The 21770-nt window shown below is 45.4% G+C and overlaps 1 long non-coding RNA gene across 2 annotated transcripts; it reads right to left on the bottom strand.

Moving 5' to 3' along the window:
• Positions 1–3084: 3084 nt before the first annotated feature.
• On the bottom strand, positions 3085–9853 carry LOC121034141 (uncharacterized). Of its 2 annotated transcripts, XR_005792313.1 has the most exons (3): positions 9628–9853; positions 8707–8813; positions 3085–5292 (listed from the first exon to the last, which is right to left on the bottom strand). It is a non-coding gene; the product is annotated as an uncharacterized LOC121034141 (long non-coding RNA). The 2 variants fall into 2 exon arrangements; XR_005792312.1 differs by lacking the exon at positions 9628–9853 and having other exon boundaries at positions 8707–9617.
• Between the last annotated feature and the right edge of the window lie 11917 nt (positions 9854–21770).

Below are 21770 nucleotides of genomic sequence, written 5' to 3'. Positions count from 1 at the left end.
TGTGGAATTGTTGAGGATTTTAAGCAGTAAGGAAGGAGCTCCTGCTATACCCAGCCTTACATTCCCTTTGACATTCTGAGGTTGCGCGCGCGCGCACACACACACACACACACACACACGTACGGCAAGCAGGACTCATGTGAGCATTTGCTTGTATCATCCTTTCCTCAGTTGTACTGACTCAAATAAAAATCCAGGTAGAAGGTGAAAGTGGACAAGGGACAGAAAGATACTAAAGACCTGGCTTCTAGAAACCAGATACGGCACAAACCACAATGTAAATGCCGTTTTGGTTTCACAAATGGTTTCTCCCCCTGAGCTGTTTATTGAAGGGCAGAAGCGAGCCGATGAGTGCCTTTATATTTGAAAGTGATTTAAATAGTGGCCCTCTGGCTCGGTCACGAATAGAATTTTATAATTAAACGATAATACTTTAAGCGTACTACAGAGAACGAATCAGAATTAGAGTCAACAGATCTGAACTTAAGTCCTTCAACCTCTCTGGGCTTCACACAAACCCCCTTATCTAGAACACAGAAGAATAATCCTTTCTCTGGTTGGCTCTCAGTTCTTCATAAAAATCAAATGAGGTAATGGGTAGGAAAGTGCTCTGTAGACTGACTGCCCCCCAGGTGAAGCGTCTTGCAGGTGTAATGGCCATCTCTTATTCCTACAGATGGGGACAATAGTCTTTTCTCTGTTGCTGCAAGTTGCTGGCAGAATGACTTAGCAGCTGTGGGGAGGGGCCTGTGATGGCCTCAGTGGCAAGGCCCCAGGTAACGTGGCCTGAGAGGTCCTCCTGCAGAGTTTGCCGCACCGTCAGAGCAGGATGCACCTGCTGTAAGGTCAGGCTTGCCCTTGCATCTGGCTGTGTAGTTTCCTGAGATCTCTGGGGAAGTGTTATCAACAGCAATATTGGTGTGCAAAGCATCCTCTGGGAGTGACTTCTGGGACCGGACTCAGGTGCCCACGAGCTCTTTCCTGAGTGGTGCCCTGTGTTCTCTGCAGCTTAATGAAGGTTTTTCTGGCCCCATCCCCCGGGCCAGTAACACAAGTAGGTAGGGATATTTGTTAGGTATGGGTAGAGTCAAGAGCATCAGCGCTCTAAGGGTTAACAGAATACAGGTGAGAAGGGGCTCTTTAGCAAGATAGGGAGGAGCGCTAACAGGTAGCATTCAGGGTGTGTGGGAAGGACAACTCCTGGAGCCAGGAGATAACTCCTGTGAGCCAGACCTGCAAAATCAATAACCGGGATCAGAAAGCTCACCTTTAGGGAGGGTTTTACTGCATTTCATATGTGATAGAACTGGGTGTTCTTAAAATAACACACTAGAAATAACTGTTGGGGATAGAGTTCAATCCCCTCGGTTTGCACATGAGGAAACTAAGGTATTTGGCAGGAGCTTGCCCTGGTTACTCTGAGTGAATTGAAGACCTTAGGTGAATGCCAAGTCTCTTGACTCGCTGTTGCTGTTGGAAAAGGGCCGTCCTTTTTTGCCTCTCCTGGCCTCAGTTTCCTCTTTTGGAAAATGAGGGGACGAAAGAGCTGTTTTCTCCTTCCTCTCCTCTTCTGGCTCGAATTTTCAATGAGTCCCAGGGACCCAGGCTTCCTTCTCAGCCAAGAACCCCTCCCCACCCTGGCCACGCTCCTGGGAATCATACCCTCCCCCTCAAATTCCCCAGGGAATCTGCAATAATGCTCAGTCCCTGCTCCCACACTCACTTTCACAAGAGGAAATCAATAGATTCTTCAAGCGGTTGGACCACAGGATGATGCCTGGGCCCATTTTGTCAACCAGGTGGCTCTAGTGAGGGAAGTTGTATGAGTCATTGTCGGCCAGAAATGTAAATCTGGCCTGAGGCTTCCCTTGCAGCAAAATTTAGGTCATTAATAATAGTGAACGTCTGTACAGCACGTTACAGTTACAGCGCACTTTACATACCTCATTTGTTTGTCACAGCTCTTCAAAGATGGAAGTGTTATTGTTAGTGTTTCACCGATGAGGAAAATAGACCCTGGAAGTATGGTAACTTGGCCAAGGTGGCAGGAAGTGTGTGAGTGGCAGACCTGGCATGTAGTTAAGACTTTGGACTTTACGACCCACACTCGATGCACTGCATCTCTTTGTATCAGGCTTCCTGTTGCCTACCCAGCCTCCTTGGAGATCAACAAAAGCCAGGAAGGTCAGCCTGCTCAGAGTCATTTACATGGAGATCCCTTTCTGAATAAGGGATAGTTGCAGCATCAGTGTGGGTATGACAATCCCATTGAGTGGTCTGGGAACAGACCTATGGAGCCGAGAGCCATGCCGTCTCTACCCTTGCCTCTTTCACCTTCTTTTCCTCACGGTGAAGCCCAAGCCTCCTGATTCCCAGACCGGGGCTTCCCCCAACCCCAGTGTGGCAAAATAGGAAACATAATTCAAACATGTAAAACGAACTGATGAGGACTGTAACAAACACCCGTTATTGTAAACTTTCCTGACGTCAGCCAAAAAATTCCAATTCTTCCCACTTCCGGGTTCGTCGTGCGATTATACTCCCTGGCCCCCCTTGGGTAGGGCAGGACCACATAACTAGTCCTGGCCAATCAGCTGTGAGAGGAGGTGACTTGGGCTACGTCCAGGCTGGACCATGCAATTGCTCTTTGTTTCCCTCTGGTACAGCCAATAGCAAGGAGGTCGTGGCCACTCTCAGTCTCGATCCTTGGGTGGCAACAGTAAACAGAACCCCTCTGCCAAGCCACCATCTACGAGGGAAAAAAGAAACTTTGTTTCAGGTCACGGAGGTTCAGGACTTTTGTTACTGAGGCAAGACCGAACCTATCCTGACCTTTACAATCATATTCCCATCACCCTGACTTTTAAGAATTCTAACATTTCCTTACACCTTTAGCTTGCTAAAGGAACAAACATTATCAAAGACAACGGAGTCCTTTTGGAGATCATCTTTCCCCAAGCCTTTTCCTTTTCCCCTCCCAGAGCAACTACCACTCCAAAGATGGTATATCTGTGTCCTGTCCATGGCTGGTACATAAGTATGTGGCCAAGACAATAGAGAGTACGGTTTCGCATCTCATATTTGCGTAAGCGGCATAATACCGATTTATTCTGCAAATTACTTTTTTCACTCAGCATTATTATTTTAGATACAATTGTATTGGTACATTGGTTTCATTCCATTCACTTTAGCTTCAATATCATATTCCTTTTTTATGAATGGGTTACAATATATTGGGCATTTCTCTACTAATGGAGCTTTAAAGTTCTTTTCTCGCCTGTAAACAATGATGCAGTGAACATCCCTGTGTAAAGCTCTTTGCATACAGACAGTTTCTCTCAGTTGTATATCTGAGAGTGGAATACCTGTGAGATAAGATATAGGTAGTCTCAAATTTGGTGGATATTACCAAATTTCTCTCCAGTTCTATCATCAGTGCATTTGTGCTTTGCCGTTGTTTCATATTCTTCACATAAACACTTCACATCATCAGACTTTAAAAATTTTGGCCAATGTGATGGGTGTGAAATGGCATCTCTTAATTTTCAAACTTGCATTTCTTTGATTATTAGCGAAGTCGAACATCTTTCCGTACCCTAAGGATCGTTTCCTTTTCTGCGATGTGCATGTTCATAAAGGCTGCCAATTTATTTCTGTTGTCTTTCCTTCTTATGGATGTGCAGGGGCCTCCTCCTTCCCCCATATTCTGGGTGTTAATCTTTTGCCGGTTACATAAGTTGTAAGTGTTAATTTTGTTCATTGCTCAGTTCTCATTCTCTTGCAAACCACTGGCTGCCTGCTTCTGCACACACTTGATTTTTGAGATCACAGCCATTCCATGGTGAAAATGGCTTGGAGGTGTATTTTGAAAAGCTTATGTGAATGAATGTTCCCTGACTCTGAATTATCTGTAGTAGGCTAAGGAATGTGTGTGTGAAGGGCCTATTTTGCTTACTCAGGGATCTCATTTGCTAATATAATTGTGTGGTGAAAGCAGAAGAATCCGGTGTAAGTGGAAAAAACCTTAGTCACCAAGAGTTGTTTGGGTGGCTCAGAGTTAAATATCAGGGTTGACTGGTTGCCCACTGCCATGATGAATCCTAGCGTGATTTACCTGGCTGTTTTGACATTTTGTAGACCCAACGTATGAAGAAGGGCATTTTAGAGAAGTTTCAAGCTCGTGTGGTCTTTTCTCCCCCTGCCCCACACACACCTCAGAGAGTCTACACAGGGGTGTACTCATTGGAAGGCTGGACACACTCATCAGAAGGTAGGGTGAAGCAGCGTCTTGGGTTCCAGCGCAGCTTTCCAATGGGGAGAGTCCCTTTAAAGCTTTGTTTATCTCTTGGTGCCTCGGCTAACCCCAGGAGAAAAACCTTAGCTCAGGACAGGAAGCTCAGAGAACCCAAAAGGATGACTACACAGCTCAGGACCATTTAAGTCTGCCTCTTACATGTCCTTCCATGCTATCCCCAGGAGGCTGGGCTGTGTTGGTGCTCTAAAAGCAGCCTAAATATACCATCACTCCCTAGGAAACCAATGGGTATGGCGGAGACCTAGCTCTGGGATAGCTTATGTTGGTAAAACTACAAATACAAGGATGAGCCAGAAGTGCTGTGGCTTAGGAACTACTTGCTTAAAAAAGACTTGATGTTCCCTAGTAGAACCCCATGGACCCAGGGGAGGTGGCCCGGGCTGTCTGGTTGACTAGCCAGAGAGCTGGGCCTGAGTAGCCAGACACACCTTCCGTTCCAGTTGACTCACTTGAGTGGCAAATTCTTCTCTCCCTCACAGTCCTCTCATCTTCAAAGGGAATTCATTAAGCCCCACAATGCCATCGGCACTCGGCCAGGTGTTGCACTGGCCCATTAGGTGGACACAGGCCACAGCCTCAGGGAGCGTGCCAAATGAGGTGGAGGGTGGCAGCTGAGAGCTGTTGACATCCCCCAAGATCGTGCTGAAGCACTTTCTATAAACCCTCCAGCGGTTTCAAACTCTTTGTTGTGTGGCTCTTAGAACACGTTATATTCTTCCTGCAGCCCCTCGCTTTAGCTCGCTCTGTTCCCTCTGCCCAGGATACTCTTCCACTCAATGCACTCAAATACCAACTCCTGGGTGGGGCCTTTTCTGGAAGAACGGACCGCTCTGAACTCTGTGTCCCCATTGCACTCTGGATCATTGTTAATATCACACGTATCATTTTTGTACCAGAGTCAGCTGCGTAATGCTAATCTCCCCTAATGGACTCAATTTCTTGGAAGTGGATACTCTGGCTTATTCATCCTTGTTTCCCTAGAAAAAAATTAGTAGGTCGTCATAAACGTGTTTTGGATTAAATGCATCAAGGGACACAACTCATGCTGCCATCTGATTCTACCCTGTAGTATGACTGGAAGCAGGCCCCGGCTCTCTGAGTCTTACTCTCCTTCTCTGTAAAATGGGTGAGGGGAGGATAAATTAGAAACGTGGCCTCTCAGAGGTTTTCTGGCTTTATTGTCTATGATTTTTAGACTCTGGTCTCCTAGTGGAAAACTGACAGTTCCTCATAACTCTGCAAAAACCAGGGTGATATTTTCATTTATATGTGTTAAAGGGACTAGCGTGTCTTCCCCACCCTCAGCTGTCATGGTTTAAACATGTGTGTTATTTAGCATCTTACAACTTCTCTGACTCAAGTTTCAAGAGGTTTATGGGATTGATTGATTGTAGGAAGCATACAACGTGCGTCTCCCTTGCCGACTACAATTGTTGAAGTAATTGATTCTTTAAAAAGAATTTCTGGCTGTATTTTCTAACGACTGTTGTCCGCCTGGGTGTATGTGGAAAGGGGTCACTGTGTGGCTGTGTATGTCGCTGCAGTGTCTCTCGTATCACTAACCTAGCCATGTTGTGTGTGCCCAGCTCAGTAGCACCTGACCCCCGAGTGCTACCCACTTCCCATGCCACCTCTCTGCCCCTTGAGTTATAGTTTTGGAGCTTCCTGCACGGACGGGACTCAGTACTCCTCATATCCCTATTTACCAGGTGCCAATAATGCACAGTTATGATCTTCATAAGCAGCCTATGAGCTGAGGAAGGACAGAGGTTATTATTGACCCATGTTGCAGACAGAACTGAGATTCAAAGAGGTGAAGTGACTTGCCTAAGGCCACATGGCTAAGAAGAACCTTCTGAGCCTGGCCTAGTGAAACCTATTGATTTTCCACTGTCCTAATTTTCATCGACTCCTCTGAAGATTGTTCCGATTGCTCCCGGGTTGCCTGACTGCTCTGAGGCCTGTTCCCTGGTGAAACCAGAGGCAGGTGATTCTTTTTTATTTATTTATTTTATATGGCTCCAGGCTCTGAGCCGTCAGCACAGAGCCCGATGCAGGGCTTGAACTCACCAACCGCGAGATCATGACCTAAATGGAAGTCGGACGCTTAACCGACTGAGCCACCCAGGCGCCCCAGAGGCAGGTGATTCTATCCGAAGGAAAGAAGGGGTCCTCGCCCACTACTAATGGCGTGGGACCAAGTGGCCGCACTCGTTAGTGAAGAGGGAATTCAAATTAGCTAGAACTGTCCATTTGGGGGTTTCTATCATTAGCATCTTACTATGCCAGTGAATGAGGTGTTGCAGCCTGAAGCGGGGCCTCGCTCTGAAAGCTTCAGAGGACCCACGGTGGGGAAGCATCCCAAGAGCACTGGGTCTTAGTGCTGATTGCTACAACTCCTGCTCAGAGGGAACACTACTTACTAATGCACCTCTCTGAGAGTCAGCATCGGTAGCCATGAAGCGGAGACAAGAAACCTTCCCCAGCTGACCTTGGGGGTGGCATACTGTGCTGGGGGCAGCGGTGCTCCAGAAGCTGAATGTTCTGGGTGAAAATCAGAGAGCATCACGTTTAGTCTTGTTGTTATCCTTTCTTAGCTATGAAAGGTCTCAGTGGAGGGAAGTAAGCCCAGCCTGGCGTTCTTTTCCTAAAAGTGGCTCCAAGAAACATTAGGCAAGAGGACACATAGCTGTTAAAGTGTGAATAACCACAGTTCCTGCCCTACCTGCCTGTCAGAATAGTGAAAGGGATTAAGTTAGATAGTGATGTAAGAGCACTTAGAACATACAACAGTTGCTCCTATTGTGACATATTCTTTTCCCTCAAAGGCTAAAGGTAGCCCTTGATAACCCGAAAGGACTTCTGTCCAAGCCCTCTATGATGCTATTTACGCTGTAGCCCTGCCTCATGTTGGGAGTAAATGGTGCCGCTCAGCTGAGCGGGCGGAAAGGGCTGGGCTGGAACTCCTCCGCTCACATTTTGCTCCTCATACCTTTTGGATTCTCATTTTGAATCAATGGCTCTAGCTTTCTGTAATGACCTGTAAGCTTCTGGCCCCCTTGGCTCTAACTGGTCCCAGAGGATCAATTCCCTTTCTGAAGAGGGCTGCTTCTGTTTTTGTTTTTGTTTTCTCTCTTGTACCCTGGGGAAAAATAGTTACTCTCATAGACTGTAAACAAAAACTCCTTCTCAGGAGTTTAAAACATGTTCGAGGTGCGTAGGGCCCAACCTCAGTGAAAACATACTTTCTATTTCCAAACAGAGGTAGAGGCAATTTCTACTATGGGACATACACTGAGGATGCCATATTGTAAATAAAAACCTAAAGCCCTGAAAATGGTAAGAAAGCAAATATGTTAGTTACAGGACTTAGTAGAGTTATTGCAATTGAGCGTTACATATAACTCTGAGCTTCCTGGTAGGCAAGGCGAAAAAAGGTAAACGTGATGACTGACATAATTTTCCTTTTCTGATTGAAGGAGGTGTCCTGATTGTTGGAATTCTTTTCTGGCACCAGTTTTGAAAAGGAATTCAATATTGGGTAATCCTCAGGGATGATGAACATGTCTATAGAAAGAGTTTTACATCTAATGCAGGAAAGTTCTGACATTTCCATCTCGTCTCCCTTTTTGAACTCCAGGCTCATAATAACTACTGATAAAATTTCTTTACCTACATATTCCAAAGCCACCTGAACATGTTCCAGACTGAACTTGTTAACTTCTTTCTGAAATTAGTTCATCCCCCTGTATTCATTATCTCTGTTAAAGCATCACATATACAAACTACCCTTGCCAGACAAATGTCAGCTTGTTTAGATGACTCGTCCCCCAACCTCCAGCCTATGCCTAGTCAATCATGGGGACTCTGTGTCTTTGATTTTCTTTAAATGCCTCCTCTCCTTTCCACTTCCAACACCATTACTTTGGGCCAAAGCTGCCCCATTTCTCACCTGGTCTACTGCAATGGCTCCTTAACTTGCCTTCTTATTATTCCAACCCGTTCTTCAGACTGCCTGTCTAGAGACTGGTCTATAAAAAATGCAAACCTAATCTTTCTCAAAACCTTGCCACGGCTGCACCTTGTCTTCAAGGTGAAGTCTAAACTCCTGACATGGCCGATGAGGCTCTTCACATGCTCACTTCCCAGCCCCAGCTGCTGCCACACCTCATATAGTCTCTAACACAAGACACTTGTTCTCTCAGGACACCCCCTGCTCACGTCTCTGTGCTTTGCACAAGCAATTCCTTCTTCCTAGAAATCCGCCTTTCTTTGGAAGCCTGGTGTCCTCCATTCTGGCAAGTTTTTCTGATCTCCTTTCAGTGTTCACCACAATTTGGTTCTGCTTCCTCTGTATCCCTCAGTACCTGGAGTATCTCACTTATACTTACCGTGTGCTGCTGTGACTGCTTAGCTTCTGAATTCTCCAAGAATATCAACTCCTTTAAGACAGAAATGCAATCCCACGCATCCTAGATTTCCAGCTCTGTGCACGTGCCTGACATAGATGGAGTCTGATGAGTTTTGGTTGACCGAATAGGTGGAGGGAAAAAAAATAGAATGCTGAGGTTGAATCTAGGGTGTGTTGACTAGTGACACAGGGATCAATGGACTTTTCCTTTAAGATATCTGGAGTGGGTAGACAGACTGTGTTGTAGGTAAATCTCTCTGAGATCATCTCTCCGCGCTAAGCTTTGGTAGGAGCTGGAGGCAGACAATGAATGATTTCGCTGTTGCAAAGCCCTCAGCGGCCCACCTACTGTGTGCCTGACCAGCGTACCTTGATCCCCCTGCGCGTGTGTGGGTGGATGGGGACAGTGATATTATATTAAGGGAAGGAAGAAGCCCATCCAAGAAATGGGTCTCTTGCACAACCATGGTTTCCTTTAAGAGGTATTGCTTTCTATCAAGCACCTGGCACCCCATCCATGGAGAACCCTTTCTTTGCTTCCCTCCATCAAGTTTTCCATCATAGAGGTTTTGTCCAGTGCATCTGATTTAACTGGCACTTGTTTAAAATGCATATTCCTCAGTGTTCCCCCTGCCGTCACCCCAAAAATACCCTGCCTCAAAGATGGTCTAAGTTGGCTGGGGAAATTTTTCGAGTAGTCCCCATTGCCTAGCTCCTTAGTGGTACTGTTACAGCTCTACATAGGCAGAACTTGGGCTCAGTCTTGCCTTTAACCTCCACGTGCTGTTTGATGTGGAGCTTTGTGGGCACAAGCAGTTTCCAATGCTCCTGGGCCTGGTACAATAGAGCTGAGCTACCCCACAGACCCCTGGGGGGCATTCTCGTGCCACACAGGCCCCACCTGAGAGTGACTCTTCTTGGCAGGGACACTGGAGGGTGTCTAGGTGGAGGGCGCTCGTTCCGGTGCAGGATCTGGCCAGCACAGCATAGGTTGATAATTATGATGAAAGGTAATGTCTCGCAATCACTATTTGAAACAAATAATAATAATTCACGGCCAAATAAGATTTTGCGGTTCTCAAAGCTCTCAGATTTGCATTATTTCCTGTGACCCCACGATAGTCCTCTGAGGCAGGACTATTCCCATTTTACAGATGCAGAAACTGAGACTCAGAGAGGGCAGTGAGGTGACCTGTTATGTCTAAGGTCACACAGATGGGCTTGCTACCGCTGAGTCTCAGGTTTTCTGGCTCCATTCATGCTATGTTCGAATGGATCAGCGTGCTTGCTGATCTCTTACATTATCAGATTTGAAAGTTGAGGAACATTGCTAAGAATGATAGCACTATATTTGAGAGCTCAACAATGTCCATCAAGAGATTCGCAGTTATGATTTGCTATAAAAATGCCAAATACAAAAATAAGAATTTCCATTCTTTTGATGATTGGAGGAGGAGACACTGTGGCTCTGTTAAAACGCTAGCCCCATGTGTCAAGAAGGCTTCCGAAGTTCATCATCCTCCTCTAAGCTGTCAGCAAAGTTTCCGTGGTGTGCCGCAGCTGGCTTGCCCCCATTAGTGAAAGCCAATCGAGAGCAACTTTTTTTTTACTTCATGGTTTAGTGATGTCACATTGCTAGCTTGAAATCAGCCATGGCGCAAGAATGTACCCCATGGAAATCAGCAAATGCTACAATTCAGGGCTTTTCCATCCCAGGGAACCAGGCATTAAACATTTACCAGCACGTCGCTGCTCACAGCTACCAGGGACTGACTCAAACTAGAAGTTCGAAAGTTCTCCTCTGTCATCTGCATGGGACCATCTTCAGTGTTGATTTTTCTTCTAACCACAAGTCATACCCCATTCATGGGATCATGCCATTCCTTAAATAGGAGGCTCTTTCTGTCCGAGCTTGCAAAATCAGACGGGTGGGTTTTCTACTAATAGGTTCTCATATTTGTATAGTTTGCAAAGCGTTTTCATATCCCTCATGACTTCTGAGCCTCGTGTGCTCTGTGGGACAGATGCCTTCTCCTCTCGTTAGAGAGGAAGAGCCTGAAGATCTGACAAATGATGTGACCACTCCCAGAGTCATTGGCCTAGCAAGGGGCAGGGGGGGCTTGAACTGGGTTTTCCACTTCCTTGGTTTGTGACCCTTCCCCTTGTCTGAGGCCCCTCCTTCACTCGTGAGACTTGCAATGCTGGCAGCTCAGGCTACCGTCTGAGGCAAGGAGAAGGGATGCCCTGTAGCAGCCTGGGGTATAACATTTGTCCCTGCCCTGAGCAGAAAAGGACAGACACACTGGCTTAGGAGTACCTGCAAAAATTGCTAGCCCCACTTTACTGATCCTGTGCAAGGAAAGGAGTCTACTTTCACTCTTCCTTTGTCCTTGGTTCTGCCTTCGATTCCTTTAAAAACTTTTATGGGAGCCTCGCGTCTCTGGGCCCTGCTGTAAGTCCTGCCCTTAGCAGGAATTTGGAGGCTCCTAAGTGACTGGCATTAATGCCCTGCTTCCCCTCTTGCACAACTCCCAGCTTCTCTACTGCCCGGTGATGGAATTATTGATTGGTAAGCATTTCACAACACATTTTCAAAACATGCTGAAGGTCAAAAATTAATGACTCATGGGCAGTCACACTTGTTTCTGCCTCAGCCTCTCTGGATTATATTGGTGAAGCTGGTTAATAGAAGTCACTGGAGAACCCGAGGTCAAAGTTGACTGTCCAACCCTGACCAGCGGGACCATTAAGTGACTTGAAGACATAATTCTTGATCTTTTATTTGGCGATTAATCTGCTGAATCACTTTGGTTTTTCATACCAAAGAATATAAGAGGGGAATGAGAGGATTTCAGTGCTGAATTGGCCACCAACTTGCCCCAGAGTATTAAAGTACTGGAGTACCGGAGAGGTCCTCAGCTGAAGAAGGTGGCTTGGGGCATAGGTAAGGGAGCACTTTGCTCTGATAGCTGGGATTCTACGCTAGCCCTTTGGAGAACAAAACCAAACCCCTGAGCCAGTCTTGGAAATACTCACATCTGTGCTCGAAGTCAGAAAGAGCTCCGTGTGAGACCGTATGGAAGAATGCCTTAGGACACAGTAGCAAAGAGAAATCCAGATCAGGAGGCAAGGGATCTGGGTTAACTCTCAACTCTGCCACCTGCGATTTGAATACACTGACCAATTGCTAGACCTGTGTCAGGACCTTGGTTTCCTCACGTGTAACACGGAGACGGTGACGAACGCTTTCTTTCAGAGGCTGCCTCAAAGGTCAAGTCCCTGACGCACGTGAACTTTTCCTGGTGCAAACCGAAATGCATGGGGCAGCTACGGCATGGTTCTACGTGGGCTAGTTGAACGTTTTGAGGGAATGAATATCAAGGGGATGTTTGTTTTCTTCTTGATATGAAAATTTGTTCTCACCTTTTTTTTTTTTTTTTTTCCTGTTTTTCCCCAGAGAGTAATCTAACTTGCAGAATTCGTTTCCGAAGGCCTTTTCGGGGGCAACCGTGGGACTGGAAATTTCTTTCGTACTAGTTCTCCTATAGGTTGTTATACTTTAAAGTACCTGAAGGTCCTGTAATTCTAATATAATGTAATGCCAGAACTAAGAGGTGTGATGTCGTGGAAGTATCCGTGACGTCTGTGTCTCCTGGACTCTGCAGCATAGCCCTTCTCCACATGCATTCCCGCACATTCTCCCTCTCTCAGCTGTGTGGGCAGCGTTGCTCCCCTGCTGCTGACTGGTGAATGTGCCAGTAAAAAAAGGAAGCGGGGGCACCTGGCTGGCGTGCCCCTCTTGATCATGGAGTTGAGAGTTCGAGCCCTGCGTTGGATGTAGAGATCGCTTAAAAAAAAAATAATAAAATCTTAAAACGTAAATAAATAAAAAGGAAGCAAATTCAGTTACGTAAAACACAGCCTGGGTGAGGAAAGGCAAGTATGTGTTTCGACTTGATTGAAATCGCTTTTTTTCCCACCAGTTTGTCCTCTTGTCAGGACATGTCAGAACTTACCGAGCCCTTGGCAGTCCTGTTCTCACCTCTTCGTTGTACTTAAGAGCAACCTAAGGCTTAGAGCCTAGAGGTGACTTCATCAGGGTCACAAAGCCAGCTTTTGGGGCAAAATCAGGATTCAAGCACCCATCTCCTGACTTCTCCTGTCTCCTATCTCCAGTACCCCACATGTAAGTGGTGACTCTAAAAGAAAAGAGAAAAAAAAAATAGAACTTCATTGGAATATCTTGGGTTACTGGCTTTCTTTTTTCTTTTTTCTTTTTTTTTTAATTTTTTTTTTCTTCATGTTTTTTTATTTTATTTTTGAGACAGAGAGAGAGAGCATGAGCAGGGAAGGGGCAGAGAGAGAGGGAGACACAGAATCAGAAGCAGGCTCCAGGCTCTGAGCCATCAGCCCAGAGCCTGACGCGGGGCTTGAACTCACAGACCGTGAGATCATGACCTGAGCCGAAGTCGTACGCTCAACCGACTGAGCCACCCAGGCGCCCCGGGTTACTGGTTTTCAAGGATAGTTTTATGACTGGCAGTAACAATGCCTCAAAAGCTATGGTAGCCAGCTTCGATGAACTTATGTAATGCGCACTTATCATAGAAGACGTGTCATCAAACACCTGCTAGATCTGAGCGTTGGTGCCTAAGTTGCTTTTATTGTCAAAGAAAAGAAGGGGAAAAGGAACTCGGCTGAACAAAGCTGGAGGACTTTTTATTAGAAAATTCGGAGGCAATTTCTGGAGGAACAGGAACACATTTCCAAAGGCTTCTAAAATGTACATCAATGGGATTGGGTGAATTTAGTAGTTAAAGAAGTGAAGGGCACTGAGGATCGTTTGGTGCCTAAGGCTTCTTTCAGACAGGTCTCTTCTGTTTGCCTTGGTCACAAAGCTCTAGGAGCCTCAAGGTGGGCAGGCCCAGAGGTTTCCCAGAGCAATGTCTGAGGTTGCTGGTTTCCATTCAGGCTTCCAGGCAAACACACACCAAAACACTCGTGGTTCTCACTGGGATCTCTTCTCGTTAGCGGAACATGACCAAAGTCGAAGAGACATGGGCCATTTGTCTCTCCACCTGAGTCCATCCATACAAAGTGGACTTTGGCCTATTTTGGAGGTCAGCCTACATCAACAGGATGGGACATTTGCCAAATACACGGTCACTTGCCTTTGGTTCCCCACAAATTTTTGAACGGCAAGAGCTGTTCATTTATTTACTCGCGTAATAGTTATTATTAAGGGCGCACTGAACTAGAAAACCTGTGCAGGTATAATGGGCTCTCTGCATCTCAGTTTTCTCCCCCGAACGAGACTATTCATTACCTGCCTTGCAGATCGCACCTTGTTGCTGGGAACATCCCATGAATGACGTGTGGAGCTGTTGTTTCGACTCTCAAGCCCGCCACGTAGGTGAAAGGTTGTTGCTATCACTCTGTGGCCAACAGCGTGCTGGGCACCAGGTAGGTTACAGAAGACATGTAAGAGATGGTCCCTACCCTCCAGGAACTTACAACCCCGCGTTGGGAAACTGAGGCACACCCAAACAAAACAGAGATGGAAGGCTGTATTTGCTATTCCAGCGGTAGCTCTGAGACCTATCCGAGGGCAGAGAAGGAGGAGCTCATTAACAGGCTGCAGATGTTGGGACAGCCTCTTGGAGGACGTGAGGCTTGAGTTGGGTGACAAAGTAGACAGAGAAGATGGAGAAGGTCTTTGTGGGTGTGGCATCACCGAGTCAGCGAGTGGAGGCTTTTCTTGGTAAATCAATCTACTTGGAGTCAGAACTCCCAACCAAGCTGGAGTTATGGATTTAAAATTTGAGGGGAGCTATAGGAAAGGGAAAGTCAGAGACGTTTTTAGACCAATGATGGGCTATAATGCGATGGTGACTAGGGAGGCATCACGTGTGACAGATGGGTTTGTGAGGAGACAGAGGAGGGAAGGGGGCTACAGCACGGGGACGGCATGCTTCTGGACCAGACCGATGAAAATGGTAAGAGAAAAACAATGCATGTCAGTGAGAGAATTCTGTTTGTAGGTGGAGGACAAGTCAAGCTATTCACCCTGGCTCCTCTCCTGGTGTCTAAATGTTGGGACTTGAGTTAAAGTGGGCAAGGAGGGGCAAAAAATGGGAGTGACTTTATATGTACACTTGGAAGAGTTTTGAAAACACAAGCTGGTCTCACAGTATCTATTTGTCTACCCATGAAAAAGGATTTGAAGTTGTTGGCTAATCCACAGGATGACAGCTCTTCAGAGTTAGGCAGGACCTTGCAGATTACCTGGTCACATGGTGGCCAATGTCAGAATTTCTGTTCCAGTATCCCAACAAATGCTCATCCCTCTTCTCAAACCTCTTTAATCAAGGCAGTTCACTACTACTTGAAGAAGACCTTCCCAGGACCGGATGTGTCTAAAGCTTCGCAATACTTTTATTTTGAATTCTAATGAATTTTCCTAACTGGTTCTCCTATTGCCCCCCCTCCCAGGGTCACACAGAACACTTTCACATCTTCTGGATTCAGCCATTTAATTGAAGATGCAGGCCTTGTCTTCCTGGATGCTCCCCATCAACCTCATCGATATAAAAATGACCTTTTCTATTGGATAAGTAACGTAATTTTTTATTTAAGTACTTTTTTAAATAAAAAAGTAATTTTTTATTTAAAAAATAAAATCTCATCATTTCTATTTTTTAAATTTATTTTATGTTTATGTATTTTTGAGAGAGAGGGACAGTGAGTGGGGAAGGGGCAGAGAGAGAGGGAGAGAGACCCAGAATCAGAAGCAGGCTCCAGGCTCTGAGCTGTTAGCACAGAGCCTGATGCAGGGCTCGAACTCAGGAGCTGTGAGATCATGACCTGAGCCGAAGTCCAACCCTTAACTGACTGAGCCACCTGGGCACCCCTCTTTTCTATTTTTATTTATCACTTTAACCAAAGACAACAGAGTTGGATTCTGAATCTTACAGGAAAAGAAATTAATTGAAAGGAAGAAAAAAGAAAGAAAGAAAGAAAGAAAGAAAGAAAGAAAGAAAGAAAGAAGAAAGAAAGAAAGAGAAAGAAGGAAAGAAAGAAAGAAAGAAAGAAAGAAAGAAAGAAAGAAAGAAAAACTCAGTTATGGGAAGCTTCATATCCTTCTTTCTTTACTTTAAGAGCGTAAATGGGGGCTTTTGTTGTTGCTGTTTTTGGCTTTGCACAAAAGTCACGTCCTGTGATCTCATGAGATAGGTGCCTTCATCTCCTTTTTTTTGAACTGATCAGCTGGATATCTTCCAGGGATTTGGTGTCAGAAATCAAGTCTGGTGAGTGAGAAGTTTGACCAGATTCAGAACAGCCTTGCCAAATTGCAAACAGAGGGTGTGGAGTCAGGTCAGTTACAGAGGGTCACAAAAATGAAACTTACAATGGACAGGGTGTATATTTGAGGCACATAAGGGTCTCAGTCAGTAGTAGTTGATATTAATAAAATACAAAAACAAAAATAAAATAATAGTAGTAATAAACAGCCAGGCCAACACTGAAACTTTTGAACTGATACGGAGGGAAGGAGATCTGTAATATACACACTGTTGCCTGAGGATGGTCTTTCTCGTTGCCTTAGCAAGTTATATTGCCATGCTCTGTTTCAGACCGTGCTCCGGCAAAACCTTAGCACTCATATTAAAAGTTTAGAGTAGGGGGCTCCGGTCATGATCTCACGGTTGGTGAGATCGAGCCCTGTGTCGAGCTCTGCCCTGACAGCAAGGAGACTGCGTGGGACTCTGTCTCCCTCTCTCTCTGCCCCTGCCCTGCTCATTCTCCCTCCCTCTCTCTCTCTCTCTCTTTCTCTGTCTCAAAATAAATACATAAACTTAAAAAAAAAAGTTTAGAGTAGAAAAGATAATCTTTACCAGAACATAGAAAATCGTATCAAAACACACAAGCAAACAAACACGAAGCAGGTCAGTTTTCTCTTTTTGGCACTGAGCAAGACCATATGCTTCCAGAGATGAGGACTTAAAAATAGCCTGTCCCACAGCTCACATTGTAGCCCTGGGACATGCTGGGGGTGGGAAGGATTGCCTCACACTTAATAATAGTGACACTTCACATTTACACGAACCTCTTCTCAAAGTGACCGAGAGTACTTTCCAGTTATTTGTTTGCTGCGTTTTTAAAAAAATCTAACCTTCCTGATGTCCCTGTGAGTGGAGAAGGGAGTGGTACTAATATTCGCACTTTACCTGGATGACCGAGTTATCGAAGGGTAAAGTCACTAAGTTGGGATCACAGACTGACTCAGGAATTAATCTGGTGCAGTTCCAGACACACGGGGCTGCGGGCTGCAGCAACATCCTGAGCCGTGAGAGACACGAGTTCAAAGGATGTTGCACAAAAAAGAAAGAGAGTTGCTTCCCATTGCTTCTGTTTTGAAATGCACTTGCCTTTCCTTGTAAGCATTTCATCAGTTTCCCATTCTGAGGCAAATTGCTTGCAAGCCTTGGTGACCTATATTTGCAGACCAATTTACAGAGTCTTAGTAACAACGTGATAGTTCACGTCTCCCAGAATCCCTTACCCTCGAGAGGGTCTCACACTCGCCATCTCATCCGATCTCTGTAACAGGCTATAATTCAGGCAGGGCCAGAGTTTTGATGAGAGAGGTCAGAGGCTCAGGATGTGGGGGGACCTCTTCACCTCTTCACCCAACCTGTTGTGGGGCAACAGACACCGACCAACATGCAGATCTTCACTCTGGAGGTCTGGGCTGTTTTCCCGCGGGCCACACTGTCCCCTAGGTCTAAGCAACGTGGTGAAACTTGGCCGCACAGCGTATGTTCCCAGGGAAGATGTCTTCCTCTGTGCTCAGGACTGACTCTGCCATCCAATGTGGCGCCCAACACTCGGTTTCTAATTGGTCGCATAACACGAATGGGGGGATACTAGACGTAGCAAACACAAGTCACTGACAAGCTCCCTTTAAGGAAGAAGGGAAACTCGTCATCCAGATTGTCAGCAGACGGTTTGGAGCAGACCTGGAGTCCAGTGAGGCTGTGTGACCCACCAGCCTTAGCCCCTATTCCGACCCTACCTCCCTCGGCTCTATTATAATTATTCTCTTGCCAACACACTAAATTCCCTTGTTGCTTTCCCCTTCATTGGGCAAAACCCCAGTCCTGGGGAAACTTAACCATCCTCACCTCCTTTGCTTGTCCCTAAGCAGCAAAATGCTGTTAAGAACATCGCACACCATGCTAGAAGCAGCTCGGTTTAAATTTATGATGGCCAAGGGGCCCTATAACACTTCTAGCAAATTTGCCCTTTCAGTCCCTGGATCAACTCTTTCACACCTTCACCTTCCGCCCTAAATCTCCACCACGCGTTATTCTTTCCATCTTCCAGGATGATGACCTTCCTTATTACTCAAGGAGAGTTATTCCGTCTTTCCACCACCAGCTTCTTTACTCACCCACATCTGCACCTGCAAACACTACCTCCCACAGGCAGTGTTGCTGTTTCTAAAGGTCACCCCTCCGTTTGCCTCCTGGACTCTACCTATTTTTACTTATTTCTCTGTGGCAATATCATTTTCTCCCGTTCCGTTACATCAATCCTATCAACATACAAAGACGCCTGCGTGATAACCATTAAACAACAACTCTCCCTTGATCGCGCTCGTCTCCCTTGACCCTCCTGTGTCCACCCCTTTCTTTGATGCCTTCCCCAAAATCTTCAAAAATAAGATCTGCTTTTCTGGTCTCCTCTTCTTCAGCTCCTCAACTCTGTTCCCATTTCTTTGGGATCCTGTCACTCTACCTAAGCAGCCCTTTTCAAGGTTGCTAATGATCTACATATTTCCAAAGCCCACACGGACTCAACTTTCTGGACTCCTCAGTAGAATTAGACACGGTCGAGCCCTCATACTTTTTTGAACGTTCCCCTCCCCGTACTTCTGTGATGCCACTCTCACCTGGTTTGCCCTTACCTTCCTGTCTCCTTGTCTGGCTCTTCCTCCTCCACATCAAATTTTGGAGAGCTCTGAGGTTCTTGTGTCTGCTCTGTAGACACTCTTCCCGGATGATCTCATTGGGTCTCATGGCTTTAATACACCATCTATATGCAGATAACTCCAAAGCTTTATCTCCACCTGACTTCTCCCTTGAGCTCCAGACTTGATAACTATAATCGTATATCTAATAGGCATTTCACACAAACCACCACCCAAGCCAAACTATTGACTTACCTCTCCCCACATCCAAGTCCTCCACTCCAAGTCTTCCCTTGTCAGAGTAAGTTGTCCTGAGCCGCTGAGATATTTATTTGTTCAGAGAATGTACATGAGCCATTCTGATTATGTTTTATTTCCCTTAATCCCCATGGCTAGCCAATCAGCAAGCCCTATTGACTTTATACCTAAAATATATGTCGATCTAGGATATTTTTCATCACCTCTGCTACTAGCCACCTTACTCCAAGCTGTCATCACATTGTTCACGTCCAGATTTTTGGTCCCTATACTCACCTTTCGCACAGTAGCCAGAACAATGTTTCCAAGACCCGAAGTTATAAAGTCACCTCTCGGCTAAACTCTCTTACCATGAGTATAAAACTCTACAGAGCCTGGTCCCTGGCTACTTGTCCAGCATCTTCTCCCTTTCTCAGCCCCATCTGCAATGTTCACTGTTTTTTTTTTTTTCTTCCTCCCTCAAACCTGCCAATACTTTCCAGTCTGAGAACTTTTACACTTGCTTTTCCTTTTATTTGGATGTCCTTCTTCCAGACCTCCAGTGGCTGCTTCGTTGTGTCATTCTGGTCTCAGAACAAATGTCATTCCCTCAGACAGATTCACCCGACCAACGTCACTAAAGTATTCTCCCCTAGAACCAAAAATAAGTATTCCACCGTTGTCCCTGCCCCCCTGCGAGGAAGAGTGTTCTCCAACTTTAGTTAAATTCTAGTGAATTATACCCTCAACTTTAGTGTGAGTCTGTATAAAACCTGACATTGAAATTTGTGACTACGTTGTCCCTGGGGGTTTCTGAAGACGTTATTTGCTCTGTCACTCAGTAATCTTTTCTATAAAACCCTGTATGAGGAATTCTTTTAGGACTAAGAGCTAGAAAAGCTTTGTTTCCCTTGAGAAACTGATAATGACACAACTGACTTCGCATTGGTTTTTCTCTCTCTCCTGTCTCTGTTTTGTTTTGTTTTGCCTTAATAGCACAAAATTTTAGCTTAATTATTGCAGATAATTTAGCTTAATTATTTAGCCAAAATTTTAGCTTCATTATTGCAGATATGTAGAACTATAGGACCTGGTTACTTGTCTAGACAGTTTTGTCCAGTAGAACTTTCTACAATCACGGAAATATTCTGGATCTGCAATGTCCAATAAGTAGCCGCTAACCACGTGTGGCTACCAAGCACTTGACATGTGGCCAGTGAAACTGAGGAACTAAATTTTTATTGTATTTAACTTTTACTGATTTAAATTTAAATAGTCACACGGGCCTGGTGGCTACATTGGACAGCACAGGTCCGGATACCCTGGTCTAAGATACTAGAGTGTGTTTTTATGCACGCTTCATTATTCATGATTGTATTTCCAATAAGTTGCCTCAGTCCTTTGTGGCTAGTAGGAAAAAAAGGAAGGGAGAAAACACATTGAAATGAGTAAGTGACTCTGTAAGAGGAGTTAGCATGTTTATAGGCTTGGGTGACATGATCAGGGTATGCAGACAAAGAGTCTTAAATCCTATTTCCCCATGAGAGCTCTGTGGAAAAAGCACCTGCAGCAAGTCTGAGATCCAAGTTCTGGTCTTCGTTTTGCTGTTGGACATGACGTGTGGCTCTGAGTGAACCAAGATTCAATATATTCATGAGTAAAACAGGGGCTGTTGGATTGATGACTGGGTGTCTTTGGCATCTGAAGACCAGATGTGTAGGCCCTCCCACTGCCATTCCTTCTGAAGTCCAGGAAGCTGGCCCTTGGCTACCGACGTGCAATATGGGGCAAACCTTGAGAAGGTCATCTTATTCATGCTCACCCCTAGGACAGGGTCATTGGTAAATGAATTTAAAACAAATACAAATAGTCCAATCTTCAAAATGTCATCAGGGAGGGAGAACCCGCCGTAAATACTTACGGATTTGGATATTTTTGATACCGAGGGATGTATCATTCCCTTTATTGCATAAAAGCACAGGACTGACATCAGAAGACTTGGACTCTAGTCTCAGCTCAGCTACTAACAAGCTGCATGATTTTTGTCAGGTCAAAGTTTCCTCCTCTCTCAAATGAGAGGATTGGACCAGCTGACCTTTAATTTCCTGTCTTGTGCTAGCCGTAATAATCATAGCTAACATTTATCAAATCTTCAGAATGTGCTGAGGTACGTTGCCTTATTTAGTCCTATAGAGGTGGGGAATAGTATTATTTCCATTTCCAAGGCAGAAAGACTGAGCTTTAGTGTTTCGCAAGGGAACAAAGTTAGCAAATGTTGGATTCTCTACCGGAATCCCACGGTCTGGTTTCAGAACTCATCTTCCTTACCTGTTCTGCCTTCTCTATAATTTTGTGTTTTTCTTCTATCGGCCAGAGCACCATTGTTTTCCTGGTTAAACAAACAGTTGTCTTAATGCTTTCAACGAAAACTTCCAAAATCTGGGCCCGAATATGGTTTCCCCAGACTTCAGAAGGCCAGCAAAGGCCCAGTACAGCCAGGATTCATGGGTTGGTTGCCACCTGGCAAAAACAGCCTTATTCATTTGGCTAGTGTGCTGTGAAAATAATACCATTTTCTAAGTATGCTGTGATATGACAAATTCTGGGAAGCATGTGGGCTTAGGCATACGTAATGACTCACCGGCAGGGTTTAGCTAGGGCTTCTCACAAGTCATATCACACGCATTTCACAAGATCCTATCATGAGGGGATGCTCTATCCTACAAATGTCAATCATCACTCCCTGAGAGTGGGACATGTCAGTAATCCCCATATGTCCAACAGGTCCATCTTGGACCTGGCCCTCAGCTGATCTTCAGTTAAGAACGCATTGT

Source organism: Herpailurus yagouaroundi, unplaced genomic scaffold, assembly GCF_014898765.1.
Source record: "Herpailurus yagouaroundi ecotype Mexico unplaced genomic scaffold, PumYag 159, whole genome shotgun sequence".
Taxonomy (NCBI): Eukaryota; Metazoa; Chordata; class Mammalia; order Carnivora; family Felidae; genus Herpailurus; species Herpailurus yagouaroundi.
The sequence above is the reverse complement of the archived record's forward strand: the minus strand, read 5'-3'. Positions and strand labels throughout refer to the sequence as shown.